Source organism: Camelus ferus, chromosome 35 (genome assembly GCF_009834535.1).
Source record: "Camelus ferus isolate YT-003-E chromosome 35, BCGSAC_Cfer_1.0, whole genome shotgun sequence".
Taxonomy (NCBI): Eukaryota; Metazoa; Chordata; class Mammalia; order Artiodactyla; family Camelidae; genus Camelus; species Camelus ferus.
In genome coordinates, this window is record NC_045730.1 from 4,213,295 (window position 1) to 4,239,302 (window position 26,008).

A 26,008-nucleotide genomic window follows, 5' to 3' on the forward strand; every position below is an offset into this window, starting at 1 on the left:
CGGGAGGGTCACAGGACAGCCGTGCGCATCTTCAAGCTTATTCTTGCACGATGCCACACTGCTTCCCAAAGTGGGCAACCAGTGAATGCTCTCGAGGCTGAACTTGAAAGGTCCCGTGCCCTCCCCACCCTCACCACAGCCAGGGAAAGGCGGCGTCACAGCGTCTCAACGTGTCTGCCCTGGTCGCCAGGATTTGCTGTTGTCAGTGTGCTGGATTCGGGGCCATTCTAACAGGTGTGTAGTGGTCTCTCGCGGTTGTCCTAACTTGCGTTTCCCCAATGACGCAGGATGTGGAGCAGATTTTCCTGTGCTTATTGGTCACCTGGACATCTTCTTTGGTGAGGCGTCTGCTTGGGTCTTCTGCCCATTCTTTCAATGAGGTTGTCGGTTTTCTCACTGTTGCGTTTGAAGGGTTATTTGTCTGTTTTGGGTCATTGTCCTTTATCAGGTGTGCCTTTTGCAAATATTTTTTTCCAAGCCCAGGTTTTGTCCTCTCATTCTCTTGGCAGTGTCTTTTTTAGAGCAGAAGTTTCTCATCTTAATGAAGTCCAGATCACCAATTCCTTCTTCTCACGGCTTGTACCGTTGGTGTTGTAGCTACAAAGTCGGTGCCGCGCACGACGTTTTCGCCCATGTCACTTTCTGTGAGCCTTGTAGTCTTGCATTTGACATTTAGGTCTGTGGTCCATTTTGAGTTAATGTTTTTGTGAAAGATGTAAAGTGTGGGTTTTTTTCTGGTCTTTTTGCACATGGATGGCCGGTGGTTCTAGCAGCATTTGTTGAAAACACTAGTGAGATATTTTTCTGGGAGACTGCTTCCAGGTTAGGTAAGGACACCCCAGCACAGCTGAGGAAACGTGTGTTGTGCAGGTGAGGCTAAATGCATTGGGTATGACTTCTCCTGTTCTGGGCCTGTCCTGGGGTAAAATCTCGAGCAGGGGTTTCCCAAACCTTAGGAATGCTTACAGTCACGTGGCACCCGGTGCCATGGGTCCTGCCTTGGTGGCCCCGCCCTCGTCCATCTGTCCAGGTTTGATTCCATCCATTTACCTCTCAGAGACTTTCAGCTACATCGAGGCTCCTGGGGCAGTTTTTGTCTTTGTTCCTCATGTGGTCATCGACTGTTTTAGGATCTGAAACATCCCAAGACCAGAAAGTACCAGCTCCTGAAAAGACCGCTCTCTCCCCTCCTCAACTGTGTTTCTTTGCAGCCAGAACAATTCTCCGTCTTGCAGACAGTTCAGCGGATGGCACAGAAGTGGACACAGAGTTGACTAAATGCTTGTCAGTTATTTGATTGACTGGAAAGGTTCTTGTGAAAAGGGAGGAGTAAGTGACTCCTGACCTGTGAAAAAATTTATACAAACACGACCTGAGAAACCACAAAGGAAACAATGACTTTATCAAAGTTCTTTTCCGCTGGCAAAAGCAGCCCTTTGCAAATGCCGACTGTGCAGCTAGGAGACTGTCAACTTAAAAAGATTTTGCTGCAATGTGTGCAGTGTGAGTGTGTGTGCATTTATATACATGTATGTGTCTATGTGTGTCTGTGTGTAAATGCCAGGAAATTATGGATCCTTGAAATTCGTCATGTTTTCCTTTTCTGCAGTGATGATTTATAAATAGTGCAATAATCCATGTTAATATGTCAACATTTAAAGATTCTCTTACTGGGCACCATTCCTTTATTTGTGAATATTTAATGAGCTAGGTATAGGACATCGCATGAGGCTGGCCTGGACCCCAATCTCAAGACCTATTGAAAGGCTGCCTCTGTTATAAAAACGTATTTCCAATGAGTATTCAGAAAGCACAGCCAACAATTAGAAGCACACGCGCTGTTGCCATCCCCACGAGAAGGTCTTCCCTCCTCCCCAGCGCCGCGCTGTTGGCTGGGTGTTAAGCAGCTCCCGGGACTGCCGGACACAATGCCTTGTTTCTTACTGCAGATAAATGCTCCGCTTTTTAAACCACATGTTGTTGTAGCCTTAGAAATCTCCAGCCTCAACAATGTAAGTTGTTTTCTTCCCCCATGTAGCCAGGACCTTGATCAATAAAGTAAAAGCGTAAGGACTTTCCCTGCTTTATTTAGTAGGTTATCTGATACTATTTGCTTCTTAAGTCTTAGTCAATACTGTCGTCTCCCGGGAGGCAGAGATGCTATCTCTTCCCTAAACCCGGTTTCCCACAATCCTCAATAAAAAGCCAGCCAGGACAGAGGATTCTGCCCGAGCTGATAATTTTTTAAATGAGTCTCAAACGTACTGAGAGTGCAGCCTAATTTCTATCATAATAATTTCCTTTGCTGTTGCTGGGAGCCGCGGGGGTGCCTGCCCACGTTGCCTTGAGCCCCCGGCTGCCTTAACGATTAGGACTCGGTTTTGTAACAAGGCAGCGTGGCCACGTTGCTCAGCTGCGACCTCCCTCCCCCCCCAGCACACCTCTGACCGTTCAGCGACAAATTTCAGAGCTCGGGCACAATAAATCGCGCTGCACTGGCGGACAGGAGGGAGCAAGGCGCTGTCCCGCTCACAGCCCGGCCGTCTCAGGTACGGCACCGTGGGGCCGCCAGCCATCTCCCCTCCCGACTGCTCAAGCGCTCGTTTCACGTGATTAAGACCCTCAGAGACAAATTGTGGAGCTGCCTGGTAGGACTGAGAAAAGGAGGTCCTTCCCACACAGAATAATTCCCTTCAGATATCCGCCTTCGTCGGGCTTTTGAGCTCAGCCCGGTTTCAGAGAGCCACATCTGTGGGGACCTTTCTCCTTCCAAACAGGACTTTTACACCAGCCACGACAATGGTCCCCAAGAAAGCTGGACAATGACTTCCCACCAAAGATTTGAAAAATTGTTTCCCAAGAAGCCTCTGCAGAATTTCCGTGTGACTCCACCTCGGAAAGAGCCTGGGAGAGAGGGGAAGAGGTGAGGGGAGGGGACAAACCGGGGCAGGTGGCGGCAAGGGTGGAGTCTTGACCTCGCTGCGACTCTGGCTGCTGGAGAAAGAGTGGGTGAGGGGGACGGACTCCCAGCAAGCCTGAAGAGTCCCCTTCACTTCAGGTACCTCCAGGGGCACAGAAATTCTGCACAGACACAGCGCTAGAGGGAGCAAAAGAGAGAGGAAGACTGGGTGATGGTAAAAGGAAGAGGAAGAGGGAGAGAAACAAGGGAACAGCTTGACTTCGCTAGGTCCCCACTTGGGACCAGGGCCCCACAGGGCCAACCCGACCTGGTGGCATTGCTGTGCCATGAGATGCTCCAGTTGTAATAAACACAGCTCCTCAAAGGTGCTTCCATCCTCCCAAACCCGTTTCTTTCCTGGGATCGAGGCTTCCTTGACACAGGAACATCTTCACTCGCCCCTCGTCATTCAACAAGTGACCAGTAAATACAGGGATTAAACCAAATTGAAGTTTCCCTCCATGTCGTTGATGAAGAGGATTTTCCTTGATTATTTTCCCATGTGGATTCCTTAACTTTGATCCCAGGAAACTGGGAGCCCGTTAAAGAGGGGCTGGTCCAACCACCTCACACCTGTTAGGGTGGCTCCTATTAAGGAAACAGAAATAAACAAGAATTGGCAAGGATGCAGAGATGCTGGGACCCTTGCACCCTGTCGTGGGAACGCCAAATAGCACAGCCACCGTGCAAGATCATTTGGTGGTTCCTCAAAATATTAAAAGTAGAATTACGGCATGATCCTGCAACTCCACTTCTAGATTTATACCCCAAAAGAATTGAAAGCAGAGTCTTGACCCAGTATTTTGCACACATTATTCACAACAGGCAAAAGATGAAGGCAACTCAGAGGTCCATCAACGGATGAATGGATGAGCAAAACATTGTCTGCCCATACAATGGAATATTATTCAGCCTTCAAAAGGAAGGAAATCCTGACACAGGCTACAACGTGGAAGAACCTTGAGGACGTCGTGCTAAGTGAAAGAAGCCAGCCACAAAAAGATGAAAACAAATTCTCTGGGACTCTGTTTCTGTGAGGCACCCAGAGCAGCCAAATTCAGAGGCTGCAAGGAGCATGGTGGTTGCCTGGGGCTGGGGGAGGCGGGCAAGGAGTTATACTTTAATAGGGACAGAGTTTCAGTTGTGCAAGATGACAGTATTCTAGAGAAGGATGGTGGTGATGACTGCACAACATGATGAACGTGTGTAATGTCACTGAACAGTGCACTGAAAAATGGTTAAGATGGTAAATTTCATGTTATGTGTATTTGACCACAATTTTTTTTTTTAAACTGAAAGAAAAAAAAAAAAAGCTCTGGTCTAAAATGACTAATGTTGTTTAAGTCCCCACCCAGCAAAAGGCCCCACCTGCAGCCTCTGGTTCTTGGACTAAGTTGCTAAACAGATGCCTGATTAAGCAGTTAATTATTTCTCTCTGATAGTGGCTTTTTCATCTTTCAATACAACAGTTTTACTGTCTCGGATCATTGCGCTGTCTCAATAGCTCTTTTAAATCTGACAAGGCGTGGCCAGCTCTGCTCAACAAGGCGACGCGTCCTTAGCTTCTCTTCTCTGTGTCATTCTGTCACCCTCAGTTACTGCGTCACCAGCCAGACGCTAACTGGCCACCGGCCGTTGGCAAAACAGTGTGACGTGACCTGTCATCAAGCCAGTTAGTCCTGGTGCTCAGCCGACTTCCAGGGCTGCTCACAGTCCTGCTCTTCGTCCCGCCCACAGTCCAAGTGGAGTGGAATCTCTGGGATACAGCCGTCTCCTGCTAAGCCAGCTGTAAGATCTTTCAGGAGGGTCCTCTACAGGCTCATCCTCTGCTCCCAGGAATTCTAATGTTTTGTCTCAAAAAATCCCCTGGGAGAGAAGCAGGGAGAAGTAATGAAATGAGCATGGGGTTGAGTTAAAAAAAAAAAAAAAAAAGACGAGTCGGTCTTGCTGAGCTGTTCACCAACTGTGTGGCCTCAGGCAAACCACTTAACCTCTCTGAGCCCAGTTCTTTATCCCCAGCGACTTGCTTCTGAGGGTTGTCTTGCAAGCTAAAGGAGTTCGTTGCTACTTCTGTTGCCAAGCCACGTCAGCCTGGAAGAAAAAGTAAGATCGCTCCCTCCACCCTCTTTTTGAAATGAGTCAGAGTGTAAATCAGTGTGGAGTCAAGATGCTACAGAAAACCGATGTCTTTAGTCCCCCCCCCCCCCGTATATAAACTGCCGCCCACCTGCCGTTGTATCACTCCCGACTCATCTGGGGGTGGGAGGGCGGGTCCTGGGGGGGGTATTTATTTGGCTCCCACCTATGTTCCAGGCTGTGTGGAGAGTGGGTGAGAGAGATGGTCTCCGCCCCGAGAACCTCATCTTCTCAGCAAGCGAGTGCTCCTCTTGAGGATGACGATAGCCGTGACTTTACGCCAAGGATGAGAACGGCAGAAAGTCATTCCTTTCCACTTCTGTCTTCCCACTGCCCGGACCAGCGCACAGCTACAGCAGGTCAAGCACCAAGCTCTAAACACGTACACGTGGTGGCCTTTACAGTGAGGGTGATGAGGGGGTGGAGGGATGCTACCAAACAGAGGCATGGTTCTGGGTTTCAGGCACAGCGAGGTGGAAAGTGCAGGTTTGGTGCCAAAAGGCTGAGTCAGGTTGGAGCCGCCTCACTGGGTACCATGCTGCCCTGGGCCCAAGCAGGGAGCCGTAGGCTCATCATTAAAGCAAGGACAGTGCTGCCTCCTCATGGCAGCTTGTGAAACGTCCACAGACCGACGTATCTGAAACTTGTGTGCAATTTCTTGAGTGAATGCATGAATGGGGTAGCCTGGTAGCTCCTCACCCTGACCTTGTAGACCTGGACCCGCCGCTCCTGCCATCAGGTCCTCCACCAGGGACACTCTGCAGGACACTGAGTGATGAGTGACTCTCATTTCCCCAGGCTGAGTGAGGTTTCAGTTCCTCTAGCAGCTGGTTACGTACCAAGGCGGCCTCAACCTCTCTGGTCAGCTGTCTCCCAGATTCACGGGTTCACTCACCAATCCACTCTTTCTTTCAACGTAATTAGCTAAGTGCCTGCCACATGCCAAGCACCGCACCATTATTTTTTCTAATACATAACACATTTACACATCTCAAAGTCCAAAATGAGGTAAGATAGAAACGGAGAAGGCTCCCCCTACTGGTAACCACCGTTAACTTTTTAAAAATTGATCAGCAAACATATGTATCTTCCTTCGTGGGTTAAGAAACACCGGTTATACACTGTTTCGTCCCTGGATCTCTCCACACCTACACAGAGATGCTCCCTTGATACTTTTTATAGCTGTATTCCGGCCCTGTCAGTACCGTGGTCTATTCCACTCATTTCCTATGGCTGGGCACGCGTTGTTTCTAAAGCCTAGGCTGTGAACAAGATTGAAACAAGACAGAAATCACTAGAACGCGCAGCAGACGTCTGTGGGCAGCCATGAGTCCAAAGTTCAAGGGAAACCGAAAGAGGGAGCAGTCACTTACGGGGGAGGATGAAACTGAGGGTCTTTGACATCAGGAAATGTCCTTTCTCTGAAAGATTTTGATTGAAACAAGAGCCTCAGCACTTTCTCACCGCCCACTCCCATCCACATGGTAAAACCAGCATTTTCCCAATTCCCCCAGGGCCCTTTCCAGCTCAGGAATAAGTCTCATCTTTCATTCAGCTGCAGGCGATAATTAAAGCTCGTTCGTAAACGACTGGGTCAAAGCCAGGCAACAGCAGGCGAGTCAGAGGTCGCTCACCGGCTCGCCTGCCCACCGGCGCACCCGGCACCACCTTCGGACGCAGCCTGACAATCTCCGGGCGTGACTGTCCTATCAGGTTCCTGCTGCACCAGTCGGTTACCGCGTGGATGACCTGGTTTGGTCTGTGTCAGAAGTGGAAGCCCCTTCTGCGCTCTCTGGCCTTCCGCATCCCCAGGGGTGATTACGAGGAAGACTAGAAGCAGCCAGTTCATGATTTTGTAACAAATGGATTAATTTAAAAATATTCATGTCATCTTAATAAGTGACGGTGGGCTCTACTTTGAGTCCTCCCCTTTCATGGAGAGAAGATGCGCATATACAGTCCAAAGAATGTAGCTCTACTTCAGACATGAAATGGGAAATCTGTTGACAGTGGGAAATACATCTCCGTGAGAAAATCCATTATCCTTCCTGTTAATTCCTAATTTTCTTTGACTCGGGTGCCTTCTATCAATTCTCCACTAGATGGCGCCATCCATCCGCTTACCTGCGGGCCTGCGAGTCTTCCACCAGGTTGAACCCAATTTGAGACTCCAAGGCCAGAGAGCGAGATTTCCTTAGCAATAACGTCATCAGTTAGCAAATGAATAAAACAAAGATCGCTTTGAATATAAAATGCCTATGAAGGTCCCACTCTTCTAGCTGCAAGGCTCAGTTTGCTGCAAGGAAGCAATTGATGGGCGGTAGGGTGTGGATTTTGTAACAAAGTCCGGGCAATGCTTTTCTGGAGGTGACAGGGGGCGTCAAGGAAAGAATATGATTCCGTGGATACCGCCTCTGGACCCCAACACATTTGGCTGCTGCCTGGAAAATGCCTCTTAGATCTGTGTGCTCTGTTTCCCGTGACTGCCCACCGGGAAACGAGGATCCTGGTACCCACGGTGGGGGGCAGAGCAGAGGCCCCTCCGCTGAGTCGGGGACCGACGGCCATCTGGAAGTCATCAAGCCACCTTCAGAAACATTGGATGTTACTTTTGTGAACAGGGCTTATGTTTCAAGGTCTCCCTAGGTTTGAGCTCCGAGGGGATGTGGGCTCTAGAAGAAGTACCCCCCACCCCGGGGGTATCCGGGCAGCTCCACCCACAGGGAGAGCTGGGCCTCCCGCCAGCCCCTCCCCTTGCCCTTGTCTGCCTGAGCCCTCCCCTTGCCTTTCTTCTGACACTTTGTCCCCTTCCCCTTTATCAGGCTCTTGTTTTCCTGTGACCGCCAACCAGGACACTCCACCACTTTCTTTTTCTTTTTTTCAAAGTTTCATCAAAAATTTTTTTTAATTAAAAAGTAGGGATCTGATTATTTCAGATTCACAGAGACCTGGACTTGTCCTTGGTGGGCTGTGATTTTCCGGACCCTCTGGTGCCGGGGACCACCTTCTCAACCTGGAAGTAGGGGGCAGGGGGCAGGGAGGCTGGGGAGGGCGCGCTCCCTGGTCCTAGACCATCCGGCTGATTAAGACGGAGGTGACAGCTCTCCCCAGACCACCCCGTGGCGCGTCCGCTGGAATTAACATCAATATTATGACCGCGATGCCTCTTAGCTGCTAGGAAAGGCGCCTCAGACATGTTCAGGGGAGGAATTCGGGCCCACACGCCGGCCACCCCCATTCTGTGTGGCCTCCACAAACATTGTCCGTCTGGTGCCCCAGGCCCCTGCTCAGCTTCCCCGCCTCCAGTGATCTGAGGCGCCTTTGCCGGATCTGTTACATTCATCGGGCAGACTGGCCCAAGTTCTCTAAAATCTCTCATCTAGAGTGTTCTCCAAAACTGAGTTTCTTTTGTAAGTTGAAGAAGAAGGAAGGGTGTGGGGAAGTGGGGGTGATGGGGGTGAATGGGTTCAGCCTGGGCAGCATGGGGTGGGGGCGGTTCCAGCCCAAGGAGAGTCACTGGAAGGGTCGAATGATGGTGTTAATTTTATTTAACCAAAGAGCTTTTATATATATATGGAGAGAGAGAGATGACTGATAGATTAGATAAATGGATGGATGGATGGATGGATAGATCGATAGATGGTAGATAGATAGTCCCAAGAGAAGTCATAAATAATTTATTACTTAACTTCATAGAGAAACCCCATTAAAAGGTGAGCTGTTAGCATTTTTTGGTAAAAGAAGCTATAGCTCCTCCTTTAGTTTGAGACGCCTTGGCCGGTGCTGCAGGACCGTGTGAGCAGTGGGACAGCTGGGAGCTCCGATCTCGGAGGAGGTGGGCGGCTTTGAGGCAGGAAGAGGGTCTGTCTCTGTAGCAACAGGCCGAGTTAAGAATTCAGAAGCAGAGCAGTAAATACAGCGTGTATCCTGCCTTTAAAGGGCAGACGTCAGAGGAGACTTCCACGGTGTGTGTCTCATTGTAAGGAGCTCTTGGAGCTAATGTCACCGTGTGTGAGCCCTGTTCTTGGGCAAGTGACTCCTGAAGGAAGTAGGCTCCTTTGATGGGAACGTGTAACTTGATAAAGTGTTGGCCCTTTGGTTCAGAAATTAAACTATTCAACTTGAGGTCCCATTAGAAGATGTTCTTGTCAATTTCTCTAGCGGTCTTATTAGACACAGCCCATGATGTATGCACCCCTAAAATCTGTGTAAGTGCCCTGAATAAGCCACTTTAAAAAATAGGAATGATTAATTAAGACCAGGTCCACCTAGCCCTTCTGCTTTTTAAAAAGGATCCCCCCAAAACAACATGTTTGTTGTTTTATGGGGTGGTGTAGATGCGATGGGCTCACTCGATGACAATGCCACATGCTTCAAATATTTTCACTGCAACTGCTCAGGCCCCAGGGAGACCCTGGGGGATGGGGGAGGTTATACAGATGCCCCCTGGGGGAGACATGGAGACTGCTTCAGAGGTTTGGGTCCTGTGATCAGTAACAATAAGAAAAAAGACTTCACACTGTCATAGGGCCTTCCACACAGGTCAGGTCTTTATTCTGACATCCTCGTCTACGACTTCTCCTACCTCCGTGAATCTGAGACTGTTGTGGTGGAATTCTGGCTTTCCTTTTACCTTCTCCTCTCGTGGGACGCTTTAAGGAACCAAAGGAGGAAAGACATCCTTGGGGAATCTGATCCAATTTGACCACTTTTTTTTATCTAAAGAAGATGAAAGTTACCAGTGTCCAGAGAGTTCTCCCTCAATGATAACTTGAAATAATATTGCTGTTTTATCCTGGTTGTTCCGAACAAGACCCATGTGGGCAGTTTTTTTTTAGTTTATGATAGTGACCTCTGACACAAAGTAAGCTGTTATTCCTTTTACACACCACACATGGAAGTCAAATGAGATCAACCTAATATATACCCCCAAAACATAAAATTATTTCAGAAATGCTTGTGAGTCACCAGAGAGTTGGGAAGGGAGGGGGCAACCAGGCTGGGATCTGAAGGTGGGGGAGGGGCTGAGACGTGGGTGGTGTGCCGGAGCAGAGAACACAGGATGGGTATGGACCATGTAGTCTGTGCCAGACCAGATAAGAAAAGAGAACAGGCCTAAATCATGGTGGGCCTGGTAGGGATCATTCTGGATGGGGTGGTGACATGCTTAGGCGTGGGTTTTGAGAAGGTCTCTCTGGCCGCAGTGCAGTGGCCACACCGATGCACACCTTGCCGGAGGTTATCACACCGAAGGATTCAAGATGGATGAGTGACAGTGGAAGGGTACTCATGCCTTGGTCCCTAGGTGAAGGGCACGGTGTTGTGTGCCCTCCTCACCAGTCCTAGAGGTCAGGACTCGCTGGGCTGGTCTTTACAATACATATTCCAGAATGGACCACTATCCCTGGGCATGAAGCTACTTCCAGCAGAACATGAAAAAACAGCATGGGTTTTACTCATGATCCTTCTGCCATAAGCAGCTGTGAAAACACGGCAGAGTGAATGGTGGAAGAAACAGTATGGCGGCCTCCTGAAACCCTGGTCACTCTGCAGACTCTCCTCTCCACAGGGGCAGAGACCACACTTCTGTTGCCTGGAAAGGACGGTGTGCGTGTCATCTCGCCAAAGACCCATGGGAAGAGACTGGATCATTTAAATAAAATGGGGTTGTGATTACAGAGCCAGCTGCCAGTACAAAGCTTTGGATCTTTTTTGAAGCCAGTAAAAGAGAAGCCGTGTTTCCCACTGGGGAGACCCAGGTCTTTGCTCAATTACCCAACGAACTGTGTCTTGGGTGCCAGTGAGAGGCTGCTGCTCGCTTGGGCTGGAGTGAGATTGTGCCCTGGCTAGTGTGGTGTTGGGACTACTCCTGTTGGCATCTGGAGAATATAGTAACAGGGATGAACCCCATTTGGGAGGGTTTAGCCTTTGCATCATAGAAAGAGACACTGGTGTCGACTCTGCTTACTGGCTGACTTTCCCGCACACTGCGGGTCTTCACGGGAAGTTCCGTGTCCAATCAGGGTTACCCTGTGCTAAGTTAACAATGGGTCTCAGGAGTCTCCGCGTCGGTCAGGGGTCACTTGCCAAGTGCAGAGTCCGCTCTGGTTGGATTAAGCAGAGAAGGATTTGTTACGGGGCGTCACGCGACTCCCAGAATCATTGGTCGGATGGAAGAAATTGAAGAAACTCTAGGCTGAGTTTCCAGGAACTACTCCCAAAGTCACAATGCAGAAATGGGCCACCAAGGGGTTGCGATTCTGTCACTGTCAGAAAGTCCCTGCCATTTCAGGCGACTCTCCCTTCCAAGTCCTTTTGGTCCATCTTTGGAAAAAGCTGTGCACTGAGAGAGATGGGTCTATTTTTGTATTTATTTATTTATTTATTTGGGGGGGGTAATTAGACTTATTTACTTATTTTTTAATGGAGGTACCAGGGCTTGAACCCAGGACCTCGTGCCTGCTAAGCTTGCACTCTACTGCTGAGCTACACCCTTCTGAGACGAGTCTATTTTTAATTTTCTTCTCTACCGGGGGGCGGGGGGGCTCACCCTGACCCTTACCTGGGGAGTCCTCCTGACGGCATTTCCAGCTCTAGCACCTGACGGGGGCTTCGCTAATTTGCGATGCCCTTCCTGAAATAAACTGGCACCCACTTACTCTTCGTCACAGCGGTTTTACTGGATATTAAAGTGGACTTTCAGAAAGTTACAAAAAACCTGGAGAAATGCCCGCGGGTCCCCTGCAGTTCAGAGCAGCACCCGCTAACGTCCCCGGAGCGCCCACCGTGTGCCGGGCCCGCGCTCGTCCGGTGGCACGTTCGCTTTGACGCGTCATAGCAACCCGGTGGGGTCCGTTTTCTTACTTGCCCCTTAAGGATGAGAGCAGGCGCTCTCCCAGGGTAAGTGGTTTGCCAGAGCTAAGCGCTCACAGCCATGTGGCTTTACCTCCGTGCTTCTTTTCCCCCCCAACTTTTTATAATAATTTTCCAACACACAGAGAAGTTGACAGCACTGTGTATGAAGTGCCAGTACACTCGTCACAGTGTTTTATTGTCAGTTTTTCATGCACTGTTTAGTAGAGCTCTTTCTATACAACGAAATGTAGAAATAGCCTCACTTTTACTAAAAAAAATTTTTAACTGAAGTAGAGTTGATTTACAATGTTGTGTTAGTTTCTGGTGTGCAGCACAGTGACTCAGTTACACGTGTATATTCTTTTCCATATTCTTGTTCATTATAGGTTGGTAAAAGATACTGAATATAGTTCCCTGTTCTGTACAGTAGGTCCTGGTGGTTTATTTTATGTATAGGAGTTTGTACCTGCAAACCCCAAACTCCTGTTGTACCCCTGCCCTTTCCCCTTCGGTAACCGTGAGTCTGTGCTCGAGGTCTGTCTGCCTCCACTGTTCTTAACTGCCATGCCATCCTGTTTTCTATTGAAAACTCCTTTTAAAAGAGTAGATTCAAGCTTCCCTTAGCTTTCTTTTGGAGTTTGTTGCCCCTTTTTGTTGTTGTCAAATCGAGAGGGTTGATTAGTGAGGAAGAAGAAAGAAGAAGGGGGAGGGGGAGGGGAGGGGGGAGGCGGGAGGGGGAGGGGAGGAGGGAGGGGGAGGGGGAGGGGAGGAGGGAGGGGGAGGGGGAGGGGAGGAGGGAGGGGAGGAGGGAGGGGAGGAGGAAGGGGGGAGGAGGGAGGGGAGGGGAGGGGAAGGGGCGGGGGAGGGGGAGGGGAAGAGGGGGGAGGGGGAGGGGAGGAAGAGGGAGGGAGCAGATAATTGGAAACTCAGCAGACCCAGCAGTGAATGGTGAGCTGGCAGCCGAGCTGGGAGTCTTTCTGGAAGGAAGGGATCTGGCAACCGCCTGCTGTTCTAGGTGGGGCCTGAGCATGAGCTAATTTCCAGCTTCCCACACAGACCTCGTCCGCTGCTGTGCTCTGGGATGCTTCCATATCACTTGCCAAAGCTCCCCAGTTTCAACTCTGCTCGTTTTGAGTGACCACCTTACTTAAATGAATGTTTGCAGCTGGTCTTGCCATCAGCACATCAGAACAATGAAAAAAAAAACTACAGAGACTTGAATCCAAAACCAGAGCGGGTTTTTGTGTGTTCAGAGAAATAGAATTGTCTTTTCCTCCAACAGGTCTGAGACTTAGAAACGGGCTCGTGTGAGAGGCCACCGGAGTGCCGGGGACGCAGCTGGATCCAGAGGGCGTTCCGCTCAGTGAAACAAGCCAGATGCAGAAGACCCGGCTCGCGGGAGCTCACTTACACGTGAAATCTAGAAAGAATGCTGAACTCCTAGCGGCAGAAAGTAGAATGGTGACCAGGGGCTGCAGGGTGGGGAAAGGGGGCGATGTTGATCAAAGGGTAGAAACTTTTAGTTACAGGATGAATAGGTTCTGGAGAGCTCAGCTGCAGCGTGGTGACAGCGGTTAACAATAATGTGTTGCACTACTTGACATTGGCTCAGCAGATCTCCAGTGTCCTCACTACACACACACACACACACACACACACTCACAAAGGTAACTACGGAGACGGACAGGTTAGCTGGACAGTGTTCATCACTTGTCAATGTATGTATATGTCAAAACATCACACTGTACAATAAATATATACAATTTTTATTTATCAAAAATAAGTCAAAATTAAATTTCAAAAAATAAAGAATAATGTAGATAACAAATGCTCCAACCCTACCTCTGTCTCTCTGTGCCGCAGGAACAGGAAGAGAAGTTCAACTAAAAGGATGTGGACCACTCATTCTAACGCAGCCTCAGGGGGAAATCTAACCTGAAAAGCGAGTTTATGGGCATCGTGGGATCGGAAAGGCAATATGTATTCAACTGACATGTCACCTCGACCTTACTGCGCTGTGTGATACTCTGATTTCCTGCTGGAGCTCCGGCAGGACTAAGTAAGGGGCTGATAAAGGATTTGTTCTATGTGTTGATTCTATGAGTTACAGATGGGTCCTGAGTTACAGACGTAACACGACGACAATCTCTTTCTGCGGGTGAGTCTGCGGTTCCGCAGGGCTGGCCGGGATAGCGGGTCTCGGCTCTGCGCACGGTGAGTTGGGGCCGTTCGAAGCCTGGTGGCCGGACCCTGTTGGAAGCTCCTCCGGGGGCACGTCCGGTGATCCCTGCTGGCTGCTGGCCGGCACCTGAGCTGGGCGGGTCCGCAGGCGCACCTGCACGCGCCTTCCTCACGGTGTGGGGGCCCGAGTTCAGTGGAGCATCCTGGAGAGAGGTGGGCAGAAGCCACACCCCTGTTCGTGACCCAGTCTCAGAAGTACCCCCGTCACTTCCACTGCTGTCTGTTCCTTAAGGCAGCCGCAAGGGAACTTGCCACGCAAACGCAGGGGTAGCGGGAACAGACTCCACCTCTTCGTGGGGGCAATGGCCAGGTTCTGGAAGAGCACCAGGGACTGGAGTATGGCTGTGTCCATTTCTGGAAACACAGTCTGCCTCAGCGTCCATTGTGTGGGAGTGCCCGGAGGGCCACACGGAGGCAGCAGCATCCTTTGACTGTAGCTCACTCTGTCACCAGATACGACATCCTGCTGCTCTCCAGGGCCAACCTTCTGCCGTTCCAGGAAAGGCTGCCTTCTCACCGTGGGCACTGAACATTTCCCCTCCTCTTGGCTTCTGCTGTCCTACCATCTTTCCAGGCTCAGCCACACCATGTCCCACGCCTTTCCTGGCCACTCTGAGCTTGCACTGCCCGCATCCCTGGTCCAGCCCTACATACACTTGCTTCTACTATGAGTTCATTTTCTTGCCTATGTGTTGACCTCTTAACGAGATAGTAACCCCTTGGTGTCTCTTACCCTGCCTGACCCAGGGTGGGAATTCCAGAATTGGCTCTTGATTTGATTACGCATTCATTCCATCTCTGTAAGTCAGTCACCAAGGGTTACCCACCAACACGGAAGGAAACGGCAGCCCTGTGACCTATTTGAAAACATGACGTCTCATCTGAATGCTGGGTTGCCCTTCAGAGACAAGCAGATAAATGTCAGATTTGTCTTCTTGCTTTTCTGACCTTCGTGGCATCGTGGCTTCGTGCCTCTGGGGATGAGAAGGGCTGGCTGTTTCAGGGTTGCTTAGAATTAAGCATGCGCAGCACTGGGGCACGCAAGTCTGGGGGTGGTGAACGAGAGAGAGGTGCTGGGAAGGGTCGGAGTGACTGGACCCTGGGGGGGCTCCCCTCACTGTCTGCCTTTGTGTGGGAGAATAGCAGATGGTAGGAGAGTGGAAGAAATGACCATTTCAAGTTGCTCCAAGAACTGGGAGTGGGTGGGAATAAAGTCACTATCAGGGCAAGCTGGAGTTAGGGAAGTCAGCGCTCTCTGCTCAGAAGGAGTTTAAAGGTCCCTCCAGCAAACCCCCCAGCTCTGTCTGCTGTCATGCATGTGAATTCTCGCAGGTAATTTCCACTGACTTATTGAGGCTTGGGTTTCTCTGCCGGTTGAAGGGTATGCCTCTTTCTTAACCTGAAAAGCCCACCGGGGAGAGAATCTCATCTCTTTGCTTAATAACCCTGCTCCCAGCTGTCTTCGGTAATGTTCCTCCCAGGACTGTCTCTGTAGGTGTGGCCCCTGGCGTTGCAGCCATTCCCCATCCAGAAGACATGGAGAATTAATTCCTCCCTAAAATAAGGTGGGTTCTGAATGTGGCGGGTCCTTTGCTCTCAATGTCTTAGACACACATCCTGCCGGCCGTGGAGGCAGGCGTGGGGGCCGCTGTCCGTTCTGTTGCCTTGACACCAGGCAGTGTTTCCACAACACAGCCTTCCCGCTTTCTGGGCAAGCCGACTTGGACGGTTTGCCCTGCATCGTGCTAGTCAGGCTGGAAAGGGGTCAAGGGCCCTTGGGACTGTGATTCTGATTTTTGCATGTGGAAGTTTGCCTCTGGCTCTAAGCAGGCTCCAGATCTAAAGGGGATGAACCCAAAGGAAGACACGGAGTTGCTGGGAAGGTGTTGAATGAATGCTCCACCTTCTCTCCTTTGCTTTGCGGGGCGTGCTGAGTGTGTCAGCGGCGGGGATTCGCGGGTCTCGGAGCCGCAGAGAGGTGAGCAGGCAGTGAGCACATGACAAGGCTGCAGACGGTGGCTAAGGGCTTGCAGCTTCAAGAGTTAAGCCTTTTCTATGAAAGGACAGAAGGGAATTCAGGAACTTACTCTAAACTTGAGTTTAAGGAGGTCTTTTTGTTTCAGCAGTGGCAACGCGCCCGCCACAGGGAGCTTGTGTGCACCACCGAGAAGCGGCTTGCCTCTGTCGTGACTGGAGCGTGGAGAGGATGGCTTGGAATGCACATGCGGGCTCAGATCTTATTTAAATCAGCCATTTTTTTACTAGAATATCGAGTATCCAGGGAAGAAAATTCACTAACTGCGTTTACTTAGAACCAGAAAAAACCTTGACTTCAGCTGAGAGAGGTCCTCCTGCTGGTGACTCTGAAGAATGTGCGGGGCTGCCGGACCTCCACGGCCACATCCCCCGCTGCTCTAAGGGACAGGCTGCCCCTTCCCAGTGTGCCAGCGTGTCCTCTTCCCCAAGTTGGCCCCATCTCACCATTCCTCCGTCAGTCCTGGTTGGCTTCCTCATCCACCCGAGACACCACAATGGAGAGGATGTCTGAATGTTTTTGTCCAAACCTTCCCAGCTGGTAAAGTGTGAAACAATTGTCTGTTTGCTTTTCTTGTCTTCCCTCTTAGATAGTAAGTTCCCTGAGGACAGACAGCATTCTTGCCTGTGTATGTGGCCCCTACTGACACATTTGTAAGCACATACTAAGCCCAGGGTAAATATCTGTTTACGCAGCTGAAGTCAAACATCTTAATGTTCTCAACATCAACCCGCAAGCCAGGGTGCCATTTCCAAATCCCTTAACCTGCCAGGAATATTTTTGGTGACCATACAGATGATTTTTCCCCCTGATACCCAACTCTTCTCATAAAATAAATGGGATAAAAATTTTGTAAATCTGTAAGCAATATTTACTTCTTTTCTTTCCTTTTTCTTTCTCTCTTTCTCCGTTCCTTCCTTCCTTCTTCCCTTCCTTCCTTCCTTTCTTTTTTTTGGAAACATCTTTCTACACGTGTATTTAGATAGGATATCCCATGCACGCTGGTGCGGTGAACACATTTTTTCACTGAAATAGCATCATCCTGGCTCATACATACAACTCACATTCCTAGAAACATCTTATTTTAAAAAAATAAGAACATAACATGGGCTCTACCGTCGGCCTTACTTACTTCTTAATCCAGGGCCCCAGACACCGAGGTTCTTCCCACTGTGACACCGCAAAGAGAGAGTTTAAAATCTTAGCAGTCACGTCTCCTTTAATTAATTGAGGAAGGTCTAAAGATCTTCATGGGGTGGGGATGATGATTAATAAAGTCCTTCCGTGTGTCGCACTGAAGTCTGTATTAATGCAAAGTCAGTCTCCGTTCCTCATTCACGGCAATGTTAACTGCGTTTTAAGGACAGCTGGTGGGGCTGGAGGAAGCACCGCTGCCAGGTTCTGTTTCACTAAAGTGAAGAAAATCAGATTTAAATAATGAACGACACTCCGGGAGCCGTGAGGCTTCCTGGGGGAGAAATGACGGCCCCCGGGGCCTCAGCACGAGGCCCCCTCGGCGGCGTAAGCAGGGGTGCGTTTCATAGCAGCCAAGCGACAGGAAACGTGCTTTTAATTATCACTTAAGCTGCGCCCTGTCAGAGGGATTAATATCTCCTGTTTTTAATGAGGATTGATTTTCAGATTGCATTACCCAGAAAGCCGAGGATGACGGAAACCCCCGGTGCTTTCCCGAGACCTTCGGTCACCACGTTTCGGTATCGGCAGCCCCAAGACATCCGATCTGCGCACCAGCAGTCCGGGCAGAAAGGCTGGCTTGTTAGCCTTAAAGTGACTCTGATGAATGAGGTCCTACCACGCTGAGCCTGGCTCACGAGTTCCGCTGCAAAGTGAGGGAGCCCCAGGGAACATGAATGAGGGGTTGAATTTTTCGCTGTGGTCCACGGGCTGGCCTCGCCAGTACAAGGGCACCGTGCAGAAACCTTGTGTTGATGGGAGAAGCACCTCTGTGAGCGATGCCTGCCTTTGGCTACATCTTCCACTGGTCTCCTAAGCTTTTCTGAAACAGTCCGGCAAGTCCCAGAGAGGCACGCCAGGTGTGGGTGTGTCGAAAGTCAGCAAGAGGAAAGAAAAGATGTCTGGTTACCCCAGGGTTTCCCAAACTTGTCATTCATATACCGTGTACCACCTTCCTGTTTTTCTGACCATAAACTGGCACTGCCTTTACAGTGATTTACTTAATATTTTCCTTTAAGCCCGCTTGGTAAACTTTATCAGTTTACTTGGCAAAGAGCACCCAAATTCATACTGTAAACAGACCAGTCTCGTTGGTTTGCAAATAAAACTTTTTCAGTTACAGATGGATATTTGTTGCCTGCTGACGGTCTGGCCTGTGATTTCTTTGTTAGAATGGATATTTGAGAGGGGCTGCAGGCTTCGGAACTCGAGCTGGGACCTTCTCTTTTTCCTTGTCAGAATCAGAAAGGTTGAAAGAGACGTGGATGGGGAACTCTGTTCTCACTATTAGATACCATATGATTGCTGTTTACGGGTAAAACCTAGAAGCATGGTGGTGATCTGCGTCCCTCAACTGGGAAATAATGACATAATCCATGCTTAGTTACGTTGGAAGATGATACAGAGGGAAACTGAAGGAAGATAGAAAGAAAGGAGACATAAAGCGACAGCAAGCAGGCGATACTTTGTTGATCAAAGCATTGCTTCTCTCCATTACGCAAGAAATGCAGTTCTGAAAAGACAGACGATCAGAGTTACATCGCCCCGACTCCCAGCCCCTCTCTGTTCTTTCATCCGGCCCATCTGTGTTAAGTGCCTCCCACGTATCAGACACCATGGGGTGAGACACTGGAGCCACGAGAACAAAGGATCCCTGTCCTCGGGGGCTTGTCTGGCTCCATAAAAGCAGAGTGGTGTGTGGACAGCTGTGGGGTCGACTTGGAAGTCACCTGAATCGGATTCTGGGGGACCAGCAGCAGGAGCGGGGAGAGAGGGGTCACTGGGGTGGCGTCTTCATGGACCAGGCTGCTACCGCGTGTAATCACAAGCAAACCAGAACACAACATCACAGCTGCTCAGGTCCCCGGACTTTCTGGGCGAACGAGCGAGCGTCGTTCCCTGCTTCGCTGTTTTACTGACTTCATCAAAGGGAAACATCGGCGCTGGTCACCAGGTGGCACCAGTCATTACAATCCCCAAGCCCGGAAGAAGTGATGTCTCAGAAGCTGAGCTTTGAGTTCACCAGAAATTTCACTGAACGGCCTGACTGACACCCGTGACGCCCCCAGGGTGCGGATTAGTCAGTGTCCTCCCAGGGGGCCCTCCCCAAGCCACCGCCTGGGCTGGGCAGTCCCTCCTGGACTTGCTGGCCGTGGTGTTGGAGAAGGTGGCCCCAGCCTTGTTCCACTCATCCGAGGCTGGATCACAGTAAAAATTCAGGTGACATTTCTGGCAGTCCTGCAGGCAGATGTCCAAGGGAGTGATGGGGTTTGGAGACAGCAGAGGGGTGGGGTCTGGCCAGCTCTTGGCTACTCAAGCACTGATTCTGGGGATTCAACCAGCCACTCACGTTGGAACCATTCCTCTGGTTCTCCAGGCGAACATAAACCAGTCCATTTTATGCATCTTGAAGCAGTCTTGGCACAACACAGATTAGGGCATAAAATAAACCCTCAGGAGGGTTCCCTTGTGCCTGAGAGGATTTTGTAGATTGATGACATATCTCCGTGATGTCTGTTGCCATGAAATATCGAGAGTTGTCTCTGCTTGATTTCAATTCACTGTCCCCAGAGTGTCACTCCTTCCTTTGCCATAGCTAATCACAAGCTCTATGCTTAATAATATTTTTTCTTTCGCATTTTCCTGACAATGGGTACGAACACAAGTGTGCCCTGGGTGTGTGGGAGCTGCCAGCACTGCATTCCCGGCAGTGTCCTAATTACCTAAGGCGTCAGTGATGACTCAAGGCAGGGGCTGCTTTGTAGAGAAATTCAGTTGCTTGGTTATTTATTGGATAGGCAGTCATCTTTTTTGAATATTTAGTGCATGCTAAATATGGCCTCAGATTTTCTCCTTGATTCTTCTCAACTCCTGGGAGGCAGCCACGAAGGTCTCCATCTGACACAGAAGGAAACTGATGCTTTAGAGGAATTCGTGCAGCTTCCCAAGGGCACACGGCCAGTTCCAGCCCAGGGAGGACCCAGAGCTGTCACTGCTGGCTGAGTATGCGTCTCAGTCTTACACCCTGGCCTTCGTGAAAGTCAGCTAGACATTCACTGGACAGGGATGTTGGCCGTTCCCTTGGTCACAAGCAGAAAATCCAGTACTACAGGATTCTGGGGACCCAATCTTTCTCTCAATGTTGGCTAAATATCCAGAGTCTCACTTCGGAGAATGCGTTTTCCTGCTGTTGACTGACACAGCTGACTTAAACGGTCAGAAGGGGTGTTTTATTCCTTATAGATCATCTCCTGGAAATCTGTCTCTTTTGAAAACATTTTTCCCCCAAAAAGGACTCCCCCCCAAAAAAAGATTAAAAATATCAAATTAAAAAGAAATTCATTCTTTGTTGTCTTCGTGTTTTCCAAGCTTTTCATTTTTCTGACGGTGAGTATGTACTATTTTGCAATCAGGTAACAACTGTGCTTTTGTTTATGATGGAAGGCAGAGGGCTAGTAGCCATCTGGCAAAGGGCACGAGAGGCGCTTTGGCCGCTGTGTCCGCTCGAATCTCTAATAACAGCTGGAGCCGCGGTACTCATGTGCTGAATACTCATAACGCATGTCTTCTGGTGGCCAGTTAGGCTATTTCTAAGTATCTTCGTGTTTGTTTTTATTATTAGAAAGTGCCAAGTGGGGGCGGGTAGAGCTCAGCGGTAGAGTGTGTGCTTAGCATGCACGAGGTCCTGGTTCCATCCCCAAAATCTTCTCTTAAAAAAAAAAAAAAACAAGTGAGAGAAAAAAACTTTTTTAAATAAAATAAGTAAAAGAAAGTGGCAAGTGATATCTTCTCCGTGTAACTTTGCAAATTTATGTGAGTTTATGAAATAAATTCATGAAAGTAAAACAAAAAAAGACACAGATGTGTGATCTGGGAGGCTCTCTTTTGGCTCCTGAATGATTGAGAAGGTGCATCCTTCCCTCCCCCTCCCCCTCCCCATTCAAGCTTCCTCCAAACTCTAGGAATGGAACAGAGGGACCTGGAGCAGAAACAGCTGGGGGCGGTGGACACCGGCAGCAGATCAGACAGAGGTGATAGGGAGTTCTAGTCTGACCATTTTTTAAATGCATAATTCAGTGGCATTAAATACATCCAGGGACACTGGAGATGCTGAGGTCAGCACACAAGTGTGGAATCCACCAAGAAGGAGGCTACCTTTGTCTCCAGGCCCAGAAACGGAACCGTGGGGGTGTTTCTGAGGCTGGCTTCTCAGCGGCCACCTTCCCCAGCCTCTGGTCACGACCACAGCGGTTGGATCCACAGCCCTGCTGGACTGGGTCCTCCTGCTGGCCGTCTCCTCTTCCCCTTAGCAGGGTCCCCTCCTGGCCGGGCACCTTCCCCTGCAGACCCCAATATGTCATCAAACCAGTACTGACCTGCCTGATCTGAGCCTCCTGCGGCCCCTCTGCGGATGCTCAAAGCCCCTCCCCGGCTCCCAGCAGCCCGGCTCCCCGCACCCCTCCCGCGCCCTCAGCTCTCCGCGGTGCTAAGGTTTCCCGGCCTGGCGGGCACCAGGCGGGTGCGGGGTTTATCAGGGTTCATCGGACTGTCTAACAGCAGGCGCCGGGCTGCCAGCATCCCGGTGACTTGGATTTCAACCATTTTCCCTGCTCAACACCTCGAGGCCCTCTCCCCCCCGCCTCCCCTCCCCTCCCCTCTCCTTGGTACATAATAAGCCCCATTCTTTCCGCCTGGGACCTCCCGCGTGGGGACCGTGGCTCTGCTGAACCTGCCAGCGGTTCTCCCCTGTTCCCGCCCATCCATTCAGCTGAAATCCTAGCCCTCAGGGGAGAGGGGCGCCACGGAGCCGGCCCCTGAGAGGGGCGGAGTGAGCTGATGAGGCCGGCCTGGCTTCTCAGGCTGCGTGAGCGTCCGCGGGTCGCTGGGTCTTAGCTTCCACCCTGACCCTAGAAGCGAGAAAGCAAAGGCTTGCCTCTCCCGACCTTGCAGGGAGGTCCTGGCTTTTGTCTCAGCGTGGAAGTCCTGAGGAGGAAAGGAATTGAAGAGCTGATGGGAGAAAAGAACCACAACGCTGATAACAAAAATTCTAGGTGTTGTGCCTAGAAAAGGCTCTGCTCCCTTAAAGGGATGGGCAGCTGGGAGTAGGCCAGGGCAGTGAGGGTCATTTAAGGACCCACATTGGATGAATTAAGCTTAAATCACAGCACAGGACGCTCAGGCCCCCTGAATAGACAGCAAAGCCCCTCTGCTCTGGATAGCTTTAGGAAGAAATCTACCTGGGGGCTGGCTTTCTTTCTTTCTTTCTTTCTTTCTTTCTTTCTTTCTTTCTTTCTTTCTTTCTTTCTTTCTTTTAAGGGAAAGAGATTTTGTATTTTAGACTTCATATTTTCACAGGTGCTCAGACAGCTCCAAAGCTGTTAAGCGTCAGGGGCTGGGGTCCAGCAGGACTGCTCTACACACGCCGTTCTGCGGCGAGGCTCTTAATTTCACTCCAAGACGGCTTTGCACATTCACACACGTCGCCCAGCACACGTGTTAACCGCTGTCAACCACGGCACCCACGTGCCCATAACGCATGTCTTCCGGTGGCTGTTCAGGCGACTTCTCAGTGTCTGCGTGCTTGTTTTTATTATTATTAGAAAGCGGCAAGAAGGGGGAGGGTATCGCTCAGTGGTACAGCGTGTGCTTAGCACCCATGAGCTCCTGGGTTCCATCCCCAGTACCTCCTTTTAATGAAAAAAGAAGTGAGAGGAAAAAAATTATTTTTAAATTGAAAAAAATAAAAGAAAGTGGCAAGTAATATCTTCTCTGTGTAAATTTGCAAACTTACATGAGCTTATGAAATAAAGTCATGAAAGTAAAACAAAAAAAGACACAGATGTGTGATCTGGGAAGATTTCTTTTGGCTCCTGCATGATTAGGAAGGTGCATCCTTCCCTCTCCCCTCCCCTTCCCCATTCACGCTTCCTCCAAACTCTAGGAATAGAACAGAGGTTCCTGGAGCAGAAACAGCTGCGGGGCAGTGGGTGGACACAGCGCAGATCAGGCAGAGGTGACAGGACCTAAACTCCTTGTGGATCTCAGGCCAGGAAGTGAGGGTCCCCCAGAAAAAGGGCATGGAAGAAAGTGGGAGCAGGGGACAGAAAAGTGCAGCCACCCTGCATGGGAACAGGAACAAGGAACATGCGGACAGAACCTCAGGACAACCTCAGACTCTCATGTCACCTGTTCTAAATATGGGCAGACTGTAATTCAATTTTGCATCGCTCATGCGATCTGTGGTGATGAAGGATGTGTGAACCAAGTTGGACAGGGACACGAGAGACCTTCCTTCTATTTAAAAATTTTTAATTAAATTAATTTTTTTGTTTTGCTTTGGGGGGAGGTAATTAGGTTTACTTATTTAATGGGGGTACTGGGGATTGAACCCAGGACCTCGTGCACGCTAAGCACACGCTCTACCACTGAACTGTATCGTCCCCCTGAGACCTTCGTTTCAAGTATTGTCCCTTTGGGCCGTGGGAGGCCCCCCAGCGTCTCCCATCCTCCTGTTCCCCACCCATGGGAAGTCAACTCTCCTTGGCTCGCGGGGCTGACCTCAGCCTGTGCCGGCTCTTTGCTTTCTCACTCCCCACCAGACTTGCTTATCACGTCGGTAGAAACTAGGGCAGTGCGCCCTCGCACAGCGGTGCCAAGTGTCTGAGGGAGAAAAAGGGAAGTTCCTCCTGCCTCCTCCTCCTCCTCAGCCTGCCTCCTTCTGCCAGGTGCGGCCAGAGGCTCATTAATCACACCAGGAGCCTCACTGTCTGCACCTTTCCCAAGGGAGACAAGAGACATTTAAAAGCCACGGAGTGTGCACGTGAGTCCTGTCTCTCTCCATTTCTGTGTATTTAACTAGGCTGGGGGTTAGGACCCCCTCCCCCGTGGACTCTCGGTGCCCGAGCTCCCCAGACGTGCTTTCGTATCCTTCCAGCAAACAGTGATTTGCTTCAGGAAAGCTGTCGCCTGGGAGCTGTTTCCCAGGATGCTGCATCTAAGGGAAAGGGAGAACGATGTTCTGGGAGCGACCCTGATCACCTCGAGCCCAGAACTCCCTGCCTGCCTGGAGCCCAGACCAGTGGCAAAAAGCAGAACAACAGCCCATGCAACGGATACCTGCTTTTCAAGAGGAAAAGCCATCCTGAAACACTGCATTCAGGGACCAGCAGGAGCGCACCCTTCACCAGCCTTCCTTACCTCTTCGCTCCGTGATGCTCAGCCAGTACCGACAGGTGGGATCCTGGACCCGGGTCCGGCAGTGCTCCTGTTTTGTCCAGGGCACCCCAGGCGGGCGAGAAGCGCAGAGGCACGGCGTCCAGGCGCGCCTAAGCCCTGAGCTCTGCAAGGAGGCCGAGTCACTCCATCTCCCGGAAATTTTAGTTCTTTACAATTTATTTTCCTTTCCTTTATGGCGTTTTCAGGACGAGTAAGTAAGTTCCTACATAACGTACTGCTAGGCGCTTTCTTCCGGCGTCCATACCCGCCCGGCAGGGCCCGGATCCAATGTCAGCGCCTCTTCCACACAGGCTGAAAGCAGTCTGTTCCTTTTTAAACCCCTCCCCGCCCACGTTTTAATTTTTCCCTGAACCTTTGTAAGGACCCCCTGCTGTCTGTCTTTCGTAACTAGTCACCTGCAACATCAGCGCCAGGGCGGCCAGCGCGGTCGCGGTGTCCCTCCGCGCAGTCGGCGCCCACTCAGGGCTCCTCAAAGCAGTAAGTGGCTGCATTTGCCGTGAGGCGTTCTCTCCCGCGGGACAATGTGCACGGGCAGTTTAAAATGTGCCTGTGCTTCAACGAGATACGACGTTTTAGCCTATGTTTTCATACAGGGTCTCAAAGTGCTATTTAGTTTTCCAGGCCACGCTGATGATGAGATCGAAAGGGTAAGTAGTTGGCTCCAAGTTACGCAGGAGAACTTTTGGTTTCTAGAATATTCTTGGGCTTCCTGTAAAAGCAAATACACTTCCCATTTGAGCTGAGCCTTCAGGCTTTGCACTGGTCCTGCCTTCCCCTGAAGAGGACTGTTTCAGAGCAGACCACTGGACTTGAGCATTTCCAGTGCCTTTGGAGAGCTTACCTCATCTTCGCGTCTGAAATAACCGAGCGGACTTCCAGTGGCGAACGTCCCAGGATGAAACAGGGCAGGCCTACCACGCAGATATTCACTCTCAAGTGTCTGCAGTATTATAGTTTCTACCTCACTCCTCTACATTTGGAATAAAATTTATTCACTTCAAAAAAAAAAGCACACTAAAATGTGTTTATAACGAATTTCGTACCTGTGGTACAATGAACTGATTTAACTGATGCATCAATAAACTGTGATTTGCATCTTATATAACCAGGAAGTCCCCGTAAGCAATCAGAACGCTGGGCTTTCTCTTACACAAACACAGCTGTTGTTTTGAGAAAAATAATGTGATTAAGAGAGAACTTTCAGGAAGGACTCCGTGTCAATAAAAATTAATTTTGAGTTGGCCTAGGAAATGTACCCAGGACACACACACACACACACACACGTTTCTACCTTTGCAACAATCAAAATGGAAAAAGATTGTGCTAGAACGTCTTCCTTTCCTCCCAGGTCC

General features: G+C 50.1%; 1 long non-coding RNA gene across 1 annotated transcript; it reads left to right on the forward strand.

Moving 5' to 3' along the window:
• The first annotated feature begins 15,118 nt into the window (after positions 1 to 15,118).
• On the forward strand, positions 15,119 to 18,475 carry LOC116661509. The gene is made up of 3 exons (XR_004317392.1): positions 15,119 to 16,169; positions 16,315 to 16,766; positions 17,868 to 18,475. It is a non-coding gene; the product is annotated as an uncharacterized LOC116661509 (long non-coding RNA).
• The last annotated feature ends 7,533 nt before the right edge of the window (positions 18,476 to 26,008 follow it).